Below are 14,893 nucleotides of genomic sequence, written 5' to 3'. Positions count from 1 at the left end.
AGGCGTTTTTACATAGGCGCCCATACAAAACTGTCGCCTGCGCCGGTCGCGGCGACTGTCGCGGCGCTTTGTCGCCGCAAACGCGTCGCTATCTCCCCGTGTGGACTAGCCCTTAGGCCAACTTTTATGAGCAAGGTGAGCGGGCCGGAAAACTTCTAGCTTATATGGCCAAGGTACAAGCCTCCCCCCCGGTAATTACTGAGCTTTATAATTCACAGGGAGTGTTACATAGCCAACCTAGGGAGGTGCTGGGGATTTTGCAGGATTTTTATACCCACCTCTATACCTCTACAACTACAGCTTCCCCAGAAGAAATGTCAGCATATTTTACTGATATTCGCCTACCTAGCCTGACTGTAGAGCAGGTCAGGACCCTGGATGCAGATATCTCAGTCCAAGAACTCTCTGAAGCTATTGATGCTTTCCCTAGTGGCAAGACATCAGGTCCAGACGGTCTACCGATCGAAATTTATAAACGATTCAAAAAAGAAATTACCCCAAAATTGTGTGAGACCCTTAAGGATGCGGTACAACGCCAGTCCCTACCTCCATCCATGTACAATGCTACAATTGTGCTACTCACCAAGCCTGGTAAAGACCCCAAATATTGTGACGCATATCGCCCAATCTCACTACTTACTACCGATGTTAAAATTTTAGCAAAGGTCTTTGCCATGAGATTGGGTGAAGTAATTCATCACCTGGTTCACGAAGATCAGACCGGGTTCATGCCTGGCAAATCCATGGCCCTAAATATCCGTAGACTCTACACTAACCTTTCCCTCTCCCATGATACACTAACCTCTACCCCCAACATCCAAGACGACTTCTATCAGTTTAGACTGTCAGGGTTCAGGGAAGGTGAAAGGTGTGATAATAAAGATGTGAACTGTTGTGCCTATGACGTAGTACTGGCTGCATGTTATTCTTTCTGCATTATGTTTTGTCTAAGACATGTAACTTGTGATGCACTGTTCTTCCTTATTTTGATTTTGTTTTGTACACTACTTTGTTATCTACTCAATAAACTACCTGAATTTAAAAAAAAAAAAAAAAAGAGATGGAAGGATTGCAGCTGTCATGTTATTTTCCTCTTGCATTTCATTGTGTAAAATCCAATAAAATATTTGAACAAAACAGCACAAGCCAAATAATATCTGCCAGAAGCTGATACAGCAAGACTCATTAATAATCAGAATATGCAGACTACATTGGGTCCTTTGTTGTCATGTGATCTAATGTGGATTTTATCGTTTTTGTATTGTTTAATACAAACATTCTACAACTCTCCAGAACCTGTGGCTGCAGCAAAATAATCCTCCAAATAGAATCCCAGTTTATCTGTTTAAATCTGGCTCTGTAATCTTTGTCTCTTCCACTAGAGTTGGAAACATTAAGAGGATGTAAAGGCAAAAATAAAATCCATTTTTACTTTATTAACTGAAAAAGAAACCTATCCCCATTAAAAAATCTGTACAATTTTTATAAGAAACCTGACTGTATGCAGTGAAATTCCCCCCTTATTTATTTCCCTGACTGCTGCAGATACAAATCTCTACACAGTCACCGGCTGAAACAAACAAAGCTGATCGAGTTCTGCACGGCTGGGAAGTAAGGTGGGTGGGGCTCCCCCTGCTGTTTGAAAGTACGATCCTTTCCCTGCATAGAAGGGACCGTCTGAAGTTTCCTATCCAAAGCAGTTAGAGCAAGTAAATGAAGGGGGAAGTTCACTGCATACAGTCAGGTTTCTTATAATAAAAACAGTAGACATTTTTTAATAAAAGTATATTGGATACAGGTTTCTTTTTCATTATATGCCTTTACATTCCCTTTAACACACTCTCCAGTCAAACAATCAGTGAAGAGATGGCATTGCTGGTCTTCATAGAAGCTCTGCTGTGCACTGTGCTGGAGAAACATATTTTTCTTCTAACTTCTTCTCCACATGTGTTGTTTGCAAACATCAATGTCACTGGTGATGTTTCCGAGGGACAATGGCTACCAGGTGAAAAATGCTATTTGTTTTAGGAAAATGTGATGGTGCTGTGAGGTAATATATGCAGTACACATAATGTCGTTTTGGTCGGGGTGATGGGCGTGGTCAAAAAAATTTGCCAAGAAAACACTGGCATTCAAGGCAAGTAAATGCAGGGATATACCCTTGCAGACCCCTTTATCAAGCATAGAGAAATGTGCAAGTGAAAACAATTTAACACCCCTCACAAAACTTGATTGGTCAATCCTTACATTTACATACATAATCTGGGCAATAGTTAACCCTAGATAGTCCAAGTTGAAAATCGCATATAAAACAAATTAAGAGTCCACAATACAAAGTAAACACAGTGGAAATAAAATTGAATTGAATTTGAAAAGCATATAGAAAAAATTAGTAAAAATATTTAGTAGCCATAGTGCTTAATTTCGATCATAGAGTCCAATGACCACAAAGCGGAGAAATCACAGAGTTATAAAGTCCAAGAGTGTTCCATTCATGTTCATCCAGTAGCTTGAAAAGAAAGATTTGGATACATGCAATAGTGTATCCGAATTAGAAACAACATGCTAAGCGCAACAATGTATCAGGTTACTTATCATATCTGCAAATTGAAACAAGAAACAAGCTATGTCCAAAATGTAACAAAAGCTTTGCAATCAATTATATTCTACTCTACAGGAAGAAGAATGCAACAATAAAGTGAAACTAAGGTACAGCCAATTGTTAACATACAAATAAACAATTATATCTTACCCTACAGGAGGAAACAGATTCTATCCTTGCAGGAAAATCATGCAGCACAGTTATCTGAAAAAAGTGGAAAACGTGTTAGTTGGAATCAAAGGTAACATGTCATATTAAAATCCTCATTTAACCCTTTCGGATGCCTGGATTGGAGCAACCAAATCCAGTAACATTCACGCTGCAATAAACGTTTCTTAATGTCAAAACCTTGTTTGTGTGACACTTTTTAAAGTATTTGCCATCTCAATTGGGATATTCTATGGCCATAATTAAAGAAATGTTTTGCAAGCAGTGTTTCTTTTTTTGTTTATCCTTTTTCAACCTGCTTCGCTGTACCAATTTGGTCAACAAGTGGCAGCTTATAGTTCCGGATAGTGGATTTGTATTCATTAAGCCTCACCTTCATCGCTCTAGTCGTTTGGCCAACGTACACCAATCCATGAGTTCCTGTATGCTTCTACCTCTTCTGTAGGAGAAGACCGGAGGTTGTTTGAACAGATGTCCAATTTTAGGGTCAGATTGCAATATACCCCAATGCTTAAGAATAGTTTTTCTGATGGCCTTAGTGTTGGTATCAAAGGTTGATACAAAGGGAATGCGTTGGCTCCTAAGTGTATTTCTTATTTTATTTTACGCAGAGACGTAACATGGTCATTGCACTCTTTCTCATTAGCAGAATATGCGAGGGCCCAAAGAATTCCACATGGGCTGCGGATCACACTGATCTTTGACTCGCTCTACAGAATTGGAGCAATCGTCCCCCTCTTCCTTGCAGAGCTTTGTTGGATCCTCACCTTTTTTAGGGTCAGGCCAAAAAAAAGAAGCGGAAGACACGAAGGGGACAGAAGCGATCAGTGGTACAACCGGTCGAACAAGCGCAGGGGCCCGCGATATCATCGCAGGTAAATACTGTTTTCAATTTGTCCGATTGTGATTTATCTGTCGATGACTGTCCTTAACGAAGGGCTGGGTTTTGTCCCGGTCCATACTGCTGCACCATTTTCATTCACCATTAACTTCTTCAAATTTGTCAGATTTTTGTGACAAGGAAGGTACAACAAGAAAGGATGATTTTACTAGGCAATTAAAGACCAAGTTGGGTAACAAAAGTACTTTTGTACCTCCTGACAACTATCCTGCCATCGATATTTTTGAAACTATGGTTGCATTTGATATTAACAAAATATTGCATAAAACTAATGCATCACAAAATGTTGGTTTACAAAATATTACTCAGGCAGAAAAACGAGCGCTCGATTCATTGCAGCAAATGGAGAATGTGATTATCACTAAGGCAGACAAAGGGGGTGGGATTGTTGTGCTGAATAAAACAGATTATATTAATGAAGCATTCCGCTAATTGTCTAATAACTGTTACTATAAAAAATTGGAGGTGGACCCTACATATAAATTTAGGAATGTGCTTAACATATATTTGAATGCATGTGTTATGGAAGGGGTGATAACTGAGGAAGTTTACCAACTTTTATACCAACAATTCCCTAAAACGCCGTACGTGAATACACAAAAGTCTCGAAAACCATCCTGGTAGACCCATAGTGTCTAATGTGGGATCATTGTGGCAACTACTTGCTATATATATTGACAAATACCTTCAAGATATTGTGCCAATGCTTAAACCTTGTCTTTTAGACACCGGATTTTATCAACAGATTAAGAATGATTACTTTACCGACTGGTGACTTCTGCTTGTGCTCATTAGACGTAAACAACTTATTCACCTCTATACCACATAATGAAGCTATCAAATGTATGAGAACCTACTTGATTACAAGCAGTCTCCCAGACTTTAAAGTCAATTTTGTGTGTGAACTTCTTGACATGGTACTTACCAAAAATGATTTTACCTTTACTGGTGAATTTTTTCTTCAACTACAGGGTTGTGCAATGGGGGCCAATATGGCCCCTGCATATGCAAATATTTTTATGGACCATTTTGTGCAAACTTACATCTTTACCAATACCACTTTTTGTCCATTTATACAGTCCTACATGCGGTATGTGGACGATACCTTTTTTAAATGAACAGGTACGTTTTTTGCAGGCCTTTGCACTATACTTAAATGAAGTACACCCTACTATTAAGTTCACTCTAGAAACCAACGCTAGTGAGTTGCATTTTTTGGATGTCAATGTACAGGCTGTGGAGTCCTCATTCATGACCTCTATATACAGTAAACCTACCGATCGTAATAACCTCTTAAAAGCTACCAGTTTTCACCCGCAGGGCCTTCTTAAGGGTCTCCCCAGGAGTCAGTTGTTTCGTGTTAAACACATAACCTCTTCAGAAGCTTTGTATGAACAGGAATCTTCCAAGATGGTTCAAAAATGTGTTGAAAAGGGGTATAATGCAATTGAACTAAATGTTAATCAAGATGAAATCAAGTCTTTCCCAAGGGAGGATACCCTTAAGAAAAAATCACAAAAACACTTAGGAGCCAACGCATTCCCTTTATATCAGCCTTTGATACCAACAATAAGGCCATCAGAAAAACTATTCTTAAGCATTGGGGTATATTGCAATCTGACTCTTGGTCATCTGTTCAAACAACCTCCTGTCTTCTCCTACAGAAGAGGTAGAAGCATACAGGAACTCCTAAAACCTTAAGTGATCAATGCCAATAAACCGCCATCTACAAAAAACAAGGGCACCTATCCCTGTAGAAATTTTGGGCATTGCAATGGCATCATCCCAGGGACGAATGTTGTACACCCCCAATATGGCAATAAACATGACATTAAGGGTTTTTTACGTGTGATACCAAAGAGTTTGTTTACTGTATTAAGCGCCCCTGTGGATTGTTGTACGTTGGCCAAACGAGTAGATCGATGAAGGTGAGGCTTAATGAACTCAAATCCACTATCCGGAACTATAAGCTGCCACTTGTTGACCAAATTGGTACAGCGAAGCAGGTTGAAAAAGAAAAACAAAAAAAGAAACACTGCTTGCAAAACATTTCTTTAATTATGGCCACAGATTATCCCAATTGAGATGGCGAATACTTTAAAAAGTGTCACACAAACAAGGTTTTGACATTAAGAAACGTTTATTGCAGCGTGAATGTTACTGGATCTGGTTGCTCCAATCCAGGCATCTGAAAGGGTTAAATGAGGATTTTAATATGACATTTTACCTTTGATTCCAACTAACACGTTTTCCACTTTTTTCAGATAACTGTGCTGCATGATTTTCCTGCAGGGATAGAATCTGTTTCCTCCTGTAAGGTAAGATATAATTGTTTATTTGTATGTTAACAATTGGCATATAACCTGTACCTTGGTTTCACTTTATTGTTGCATTCTTCTTCCTGTAGAGTAGGATATAATTGATTGCCAAGCTTTTGTTACATTTTGGACATAGCTTGTTTCTTGTTTCAATTCGCAGATATGATAAGTAACCTGATACATTGTTGCGCTTAGCATGTTGTTTCTAATTCGGATACACTATTGCATGTATCCAAATCTTTCTTTTCAAGCTACTGGATGAACATGAATGGAACACTCTTGGACTTTATGACTCTATGATTTCTCCGATTTGCGGTCATTGGACTCTGTGATCGAAATTAATCACTATGGCTACTAAATATTTTTACTAATTTTTTCTATATGCTTTTCATATTTTTCAAATTTTTTTCCAATTTTTTCTATCTTTGCAATTTTTTTTCCACTGTGTTTACTTTGTATTGTGGACTCTTTATTTGCTTTATACACGATTTTCCACTTGGACTATCTAGTGTTAACTATTGCCCAGATTATCTATGTGAATGGGAGGATTGACCAATCAAGTTTTGTGAGGGGTGTTAAATTGTTTTCACTTGCACATTTCTCTATGCTTGACAAAGGGGTCTGACCCCAAAACGTTGCACGTTTGCAGAATAAAACTTGCAAGGGTATATCCCTGCATTTGCTTGCCTTGAGTGTCAGTGTTTTCTCGGTGCCGATCCCTCCAACACTGTGCACCAGGTGCTGAATTCCCGAAGGCCTGGGTGTGCGAGCGGGCTACATCACTCAGCAAAAAAATTTGCCGCCATATGCGCAGTAGCTTTTTTGTCCCTCTTTTTCTTTCCAAAATGTTGAGAGGTATGTCAATGATCTAATATGCTTATGACTCCTATTAATTTCTAATTTGTTTATGACTTCTGGAAGTTCTCATGGGAGTTTCCTTTAGCATAGCACGGGGCAAAATATGTACTTGAATACTAATAGCATTGATAAGTTATGCTCTTGACTTGGGGTGTGTTTATTGGGAGCCTGTCAGGAGATTTTGTAGAAGTGGGTTCCAAGCGGTTTTGATAATGATATGACTCTTTGTTTACTAGAGCATATAAAACTGGGGGTCTCCATTTTGTTGTATACACTCGTACTGTCCAGGGCCCTTGGTTCCCGCTTGAGATCTTTCTGGCATCTGATCTGGGATCTACCAGTCGCTTGGTGCAGATGATGATGTTGACTCAAATGGTGATGCATTTTTTACTTTTCTTACTAACTTTATTGGTGGTAAAGTTTTGTTTAGTTTACTAGGTGTGGTCTGTGGGAATGTTTTCCGAGAGACTTATAGAACCATAAAGTTACAAATCTCAGATCTTTCATAATCCCCATAAAAAATTAAAAATTGAGAAGTACAAGTAATTCTGAAGGCGTGGGAGCCCTGCAGCCTCAAGTAGAGGGCAGATTGATGGCTTTTCAGGCTGTATGGGCTTGCCAAAGTACAGACAAATGTGTTCTAGAAACAATTTTAAAAGGTTACAACTTGGAATTCATCAAAACTTGCCCCTTCATCGCTATTATAAATTCACCAGAGCACATCAGCTCTAGCCAGACGTGCTTTCCAACTTATTCTGCAGGAGTTTTCTTAAGAAAAATGTGATTCAAGAAATCCACTCAGACAACCAAGGGAGTGGTTTCTCTTTAGGAAAAAGCCTTCGGGGACTTCAGAACTATAATGGATAGAAAAAACATTTCTGAGAATCAAATCCTTCAGAATGGAGTCTATCTCTCAAGAGATAAACGGTAGCAATTAAAAGGCCAGGATAGACTTAATAGATGCATATTTGCATGTTCCTATACTGGTGAAGAATTGGAAATCTCTGAGATACTGATTTCTCCATCTATTTTAGTAGAAAGCTCTCCCATTTGACTTAGCCATATCTCCTTGGACATTTACAAAAGTCATGGCTCTAATTTTGGTGCTCTTTAGAGTACAGTTCATATGAAGTTATGTATTTCTGGACAACATCCTTATCAAGGCAAAAGACAACTTCTTATCACACAGTTATATACTGGAATTTGGAATTTGGCTGGTGATCAATTTCAGCAAATGCCCTGTTTCCAGTGCAAGAGATCCAGTAATGGTTGATTTCAGATTTTACCTTTTTACAACTGATTATGGAAAAGGTAGCAGAAGTGATTTGCCTAATAAGCGTGTTTTGCAAAATCAGTATGCCACAGCGTTCAAAGTGGGGCATGATTCATGTAGGTACACTACAGTTACATTTTCTGACAAAAAACAAAGATTACAAGGCAGTAATAGGATACCTTTATAACCTCTGACTGTTCAGAAACTCAACTGGTGGTTCGCCAAGAGTTATAGGGAAAGTCCCTAACTACCCCAGTGTGGACAGTCAGTGCATGGAGTTGTGGTGCTTATATACTGTAGGAAACCTCAACCCAGGGTCAATGGGACAAGTATCAGAGTCACCACAGTTCCAACTTGGGGGAGCTCAAGGCTAGCTCAGCTGAAATGGAGTCACATTCTTCTAGGTCATGTCAAATAAGACAACATGACCATGATGAAATACATTCAGAAGCTAGGTGTGAAAAGTGCAAATCCCTTCTTTCTCTGACCATAGAGCTTTTCAACTTGGCAGAACAGACTCTATAATATCTGTCAGGACTTTACATCCCAAGCAAATGCAACCTGAATGTTGACCATTAGCATGACCCTTGCATGACCTACCTTGCATTCCTGTTGACTGATAAATAAAATGCTTGACACCAACGTATTTGGAATAATACTGGCCACAGCTTTTATTGATTACAATCATTTATCACCATGTTCATTACCAACAATCTCTGCCAGTATATATATATATCTATATCTCCATATGTAAGCATAACCATGTAACATTTAATAACAGTACATAACTCTTTTTGCATTTTCATACAATTGTGTATAATAACATATGCAATATATATATAGCCCCCTGCCAGCCTGCCCTTCACCACACTGCCCCTTTTATGTCCTCTAGCTGCAACCCATTGGCTCAGAGAAAAACAGCACCCATTAACTCTGTGACTCCAATAGCCGCTGCTCTTAATCGTTAACTCCCCAAAGTCCCAACCCGTCTCATGTAATAGGTTGCCACCACTCCACCAACTCTGGCCACCCACCTTTAGGGGTTAAACCATCGACCAAACATCTGACTCCTCGTGGCACCCGCTCTCACCCCCCTGGCAGACTGACAAGGGCCCCGCCACCGCATGCAGCGTTGTATGCCTTAAATTCTGCAATGCCCTCCACACCCTCCATGTAAAGCCGATGGAGTCTTGTAAGTTGAAATTAAACAGATCCATGCCTAGCTCATTCAAGTGAACTCCATCTGTACTAACGTATTCACTCGTGTTGTTAAACTCCCTATGCCTAATCACCACCACTCCCAATCCTTGCACAAACTTCGAAACAGGCTTGTTTGTTTTAATCCATGCCCTGTCAACTGCCCCTTGTGACCTAGCCCCCCTCCAACTTTTTCTAGGTATTATTTCCAACCAGACCAAACAAACTCCCGGAAAGATTGATCCCAACCTAACAAAATCCCTCTTAATATTCTTGATGAGTTGCTTCATCGGGCATTTTGCCAGGTCGTTCCCCCCTGCATGCACTAGCAGTATGTCAGGAGGCCCTACCCGCTTTGCTTTCCTTATTGTCATTGGGATTACTTCATCCCAACAAAGACCCCCAGCCACCTCACCATTGCCTGGTCCTCAGGAAGGCCTAACTGTAGCCCATTTGGTCGCACCTTCGCCCGCTCCTGTGCTCGCGAACTGAAGGAATATCCTACCAGCCAAATTATACAGCGAACATTACCTGAAACAAAAGAAATATACAAGAACAGCCCACACCTTCTAACTGCTTCCCTTTAATTTCAATCCTCCTGGGCCTAACATATTATGTAAACCAATTTGACTCCCATCTACTGATTTTCTGTATTGTTTCCTCTCCTAGCCCCCATCGAGGTCGCCACTTCAATCCTAAAAGAATGGCTCCCATACTCCTTGACAGCCAGGCCTAGCACTGTCATTGCCTTCTAAAACACTGCTATAAATTGGAAATGAGAAAGGCATGAGCGATCCTTGTGCATCAACAATGACCCTCCCTGTTTTGGTCTCTCTGCTATATATTCGCTGTAACACTGTATCGGGCAAGTGAGGCAACCCTGTACTTCCGACAATGGAATCTTCAATCCAACTCCCAACTTGTCTGTCTTTGAATTCCTAATATGAATTGTCAACCCGTTTTGGTGTGTCCACACGTGCTCCAATTTCACACCTCCTCCTATTACTTTATTAGAACTCACTAGTTCTATTCTGAACGCCCCAAAAAATACCCATGAAAAGGCAACCCGAAACAAAACTGCCTTGAATGGCGACCTGCCCATTTGTGGCAAAACTTCAAACAATCCCTCTTAAATATGCAATGTTATGGGATGCCTATGATCCATCGTGCCCTTTCCCCTTTTAAAGCCCTTAATGGCTTGTCTCACTATGAACTCCTTTGTGATATCCCTCCACCCGATTAACTTAAACTAAAAAGGTGAATGCTGCCATTTTTTTATCAATCAAGGCCCCAGATGCTCCCTCTTCAAAGGCTTTTGCCAACACCCATACGAGCCTCCCCATTCTATCCGCTTCGTCTCCTACAGTCCCAAATTCTGCCTCTAACCTGAACCATTACACCCATGACTTCTGATACCTTGCCCAAGTAGATGGAACCACTGACCGTTCCACCCAGTCCAGCATACCTCATACACTAGCCTCCATACAAGGTCCGGGCAAGGTGTTCCCTTGATGTCCGCGTCCGGCGCCAGCTTGCGGAACTTGTCCCACTGAAAACGAGACAATGCATCAGCAATGTTATTCACACAACCTGGGACATGTTTTGCTCTAAATGCAATATTCATTTGAAGACAGCGCAAAACCAGGTGCCTCAAAAGACCCAGCACCAGTCGTGAACCTGATGTCAAGTTATTTATTGCCAAAGTGAAATACTGAGTTATTAGCTAACCGTTGCCCCCATATCTCCACCGCCACCACTATTGGGAACAACTCCAGCAGCGTTAGATAAGCTGTCAAACCTGCTGACGCCCACTGCTCAGGCCAAGGAGTTTTTATTTTATCATTAACATGTATTTATATAGCGCCAACATATTGCGTAGCACTGTAAAGTAAATGTGATCATACAACTAAATCACATGATTTAAAGGGAAGGGAGTAATACACAAGGTGTGGGAGTGGGCAAGATCGAATTAAGTGGGTGAGAAAAGTGGTATTGTATGTGGTGTTGTGTTTGGTAGTTAAGCAGAGTGAGGGTAGGCTTCTCGAAAGAAGTGCGTTTTAAGAGATTTCTTGAAAGCAGGAAGGTTGGGAGAAAGTCGGACAGACCGTTTGAGAGAGTTCCAGAGGAGGGGTGCAGCCCTTGCAAAGTCTTGAATGCGAGCATGTGAGGAGGTAATGAGAGAAGTGTTGAGTAGCAGGTCAGTAGAGGAGCATAGTAAGCGATTGGGTGAGTATATAGAGATGAGTTCAGAGATGTAGGGTGGGGCAGAGTTATGAAGTGCTTTGAAAGTCAGTGTCATTAATTTGAATTTGATTCTGAAAGGTAACGGAAGCCAGTTCAGGGATTGACAGAATGGCGAGGCAGAGGAGGAGCGGTTGCTGAGGTATACGAGCCTCGCAGCAGTGTTCATTATGGACTGGAGAGGTGACAGTCTCTGTAGGGGAAGGCCAATTAAAAGAGAGTTACAGTAGTCTAGACGCGATATGATGAGAGAGTGAATAACAATTTATTGATAAATGATCATATTTTGGATATGTTCCTTAGATGGAAGTGGCACCTTTGAAATATGCCCTGAAGCCCAGTGCTCCAGAAGCATCCATAAAAAAATCCAGCTCCCTGTTAGTTTCCGGATCGGGCAACCAATAAGACCGCCCATTGTAATCCTGCAAAAAAGTTTGCCATATCTCTAGGTCTGCTTTAGGCTCTTTGTTAAGCCGAATGAAGTGATGTGGCTGCTGAACCCCTGCCGTAGCCATTGACAAAGCCCTAGAGAATACCCTGCCCATGGGAATGATTCTGCAGGTAAAATTTAATTTCCCCAACATGGACTGCAGCTGCCTTAATGTTATGTTTTTTGCCGCTCTTGCATATCTCACTTCCTCCTCCAATACTTGTATCTTATTGTAGGGAATCCTACACTCCTGCTGTATGCTGTCTATCTCGATCCTCAAAAATTTTAGGCATGTAGCTGGGCCCTCTGTCTTGTCCTGAGCTAATGGCACCCCAAATTCAGCTGCTACCTCATGCAACGTCTGCAACAAAATTGCACAATGGGGTGAATTGTTGGGGCATACGCAAAAAAAATCATCCAAATTGTGTGTCACGGACACGGTACTTCCAACCGCACGTGACTTCAGGTGTGGCTATCAGGGGTCACTCACTCAGTCTCTCACCCACTTTGCACACAGGTTAGACTAACACAAAAGCACCCCAAACACCAACCAACACCCACAAAACTCATTCGCTGCCACCATTTATCATTCACAGGCATAGAAACCTAATGTGACTATTCCCTTGTTCTCTCTAACAGGTAATAACTCACAATACACCAATGCATTAAACACTCTCTCACTATAGTCAGTTAGTTCCTACTGACTCAACAAGTACTTCAGCATGCAGAGGGTTAAGGCTCACAGTTACACTCTTTCAGGCTAGGTTCGTTTAGAGCATCAAAGACAATCTTATTAAATTCTCTTTAATATTATAAAAGGTATAACAGTGCAAAATACAAAAAGATGTTACAAAAGAGACATACATTCAATAATACAATTACAAACAGTTGTAAAATAAAAGGGAAAACATGGAAAACCTATACTTAACTCCAAAGATATAGATTTCCTGGTCCTGGAGGCAAGGGGAAACAAACGGGATAACTTCGCAATTGGTGCTCCAAAGTAAATCCCAAGTTTAGTCAGAAGAGCTGACTATTTATTAGTGATTTTAGGGCATCAGGTAACTGCACACTCCCCCCTCCCTCAGGAATGCAAGGGGCGTGGCCTAGCAGGACACAGATTGAGTTTTTATGACCTCCTGTGAGTAGGAACTGGACCAAGAATATAATCACCATAGCTCCTTATGGGAACATAGGAGAGATATGATATTATATTCATTGGTTATTAATTCTCTCATGGATTCCATAGATACTAAACATCAATACTGTGTGACCTGCCCCTGCCCAGATATCCACATCTAATACACAGAGTACCAAACCTAGTCATGTTTGGACTCGTTTGAAATCTGAAATAGCCTTGAACCCATCACCAGTTTTTTATACTGTTGGTACAACAGGTATGGGTTCTGTGGGGATAAATATATTTGAGTATACCTTATATGTGACCTTCACTTCACCTTTGAGAGTCTTGCTGGGAACTTTAAGTTCTCACTCCTTGGGCTTCCCCCTCCCCATGGAATGGCTCTTATCAGCCAGGGCATGGAGGAGGGCATTACAGCTCTGACCCCTCTGACCATAGTGAAAAGAGGCCTGTTATGTGTCTGATTTAGATGCTGGTAGAAATATTTCTCATGATACCTTGGCCTGTTTTATTAACTATTACAGGCCTGTATCATGACATAGTGTATGATTGCATCCTCTCCTGCCTTCTGTCATACTACCCATTCCAGGAATGTACTAAAAGCCTCAAAATAAGGCTGACTCCACATCAGCCTTTGCCATGAAGGCACCTTTTCCCGCCTTCCGGACCAGCCGTACTGCCTCATCAAATGACTTGTAGCACACCCTAGCCAGGTCTCTATCGATTTCGTCATTTACTGAGCCCCCCTTTGGGTGGGATAAATGGTGTATTAACCGGAACTTTCCTGGCTCCTTCTTGGCCACCAATCCCAATGGCGAAACTCTTAGTCCTGGTAAGGGGGGCTCAGTGAACCTCATTTCCTTATGTAGTTTTTCTTTAACCAATGCCGGATGGGCAATTGCCGACCGCAAATTCTTATGTGGCACTGTCCCCGTCCCCCTTCCTTTCCCTGGGATCCTGAAACCAAATTCCCTCAGTAATTGGGCCTTTTTCCTTCTCAGGGTATCTACTTAGCCAAGGTACCATTACTTCAAGAATCACTGGAGTCACTCCCTTTTCCAAAAACATCTGGTTCTGGGGCCTGACCCTTTTTGTTTTTCAAAACACCTAGTGAATGGGTGATTACCCGCACACCAAAAGCATTCGTGTCTAAATCGACATGATGAACCCTACTTACATTGGCTGTCGTTAAATAGCCAGCACACTCCTTTTTTGTGTGCTCTGGCCGAACTCGAGCTATGTCCGCTGGGGCCTCCCTGAAAGGGTTGGTTTGTGCTACTGCTAGCCCCCCCATACCCTTGATAACCCCTACAGTTCATCAGGTACATCCATAGCCCTATGTCCCTGTGGTCCCAAGTCACGTCTGCTCGTACAGCCATGCGCTGGCAAAATTGTTCATCATATCGTAGCCATGCATTCCCTCCATAAACTCGGTGTGCCTCCCATATTCCATCCATATAACAGAATAAAGCCGAATATAGTTCTGAATTTCTTTCCCCTATCACGCTAGCCAGGATAGAAAAAGCCTGTAACCAATTTCCAAAAGTCCTGGGTATCAGGTGAAACCTGTGCCTTTCCTCATCCTGCTCCTTCCTGTGCTCCTTCCCGTTTTCATATCTGTCTATCCCAAAATGCTCCAGCGGCAATAATGTAAATATGTCTACATACTCTCGCTTCCATATCTTCTCCCTTACCTCTGACTTCAAATGTGCTCCCATGGGGCCCTCAAAACAGACGTGTGTTGCCTATTGCTGAATCTGACAA

Source organism: Xenopus laevis, chromosome 6S (assembly GCF_017654675.1).
Source record: "Xenopus laevis strain J_2021 chromosome 6S, Xenopus_laevis_v10.1, whole genome shotgun sequence".
In the NCBI taxonomy this organism is placed as follows: domain Eukaryota; kingdom Metazoa; phylum Chordata; class Amphibia; order Anura; family Pipidae; genus Xenopus; species Xenopus laevis.
This window is presented reverse-complemented; position numbering follows the sequence as displayed.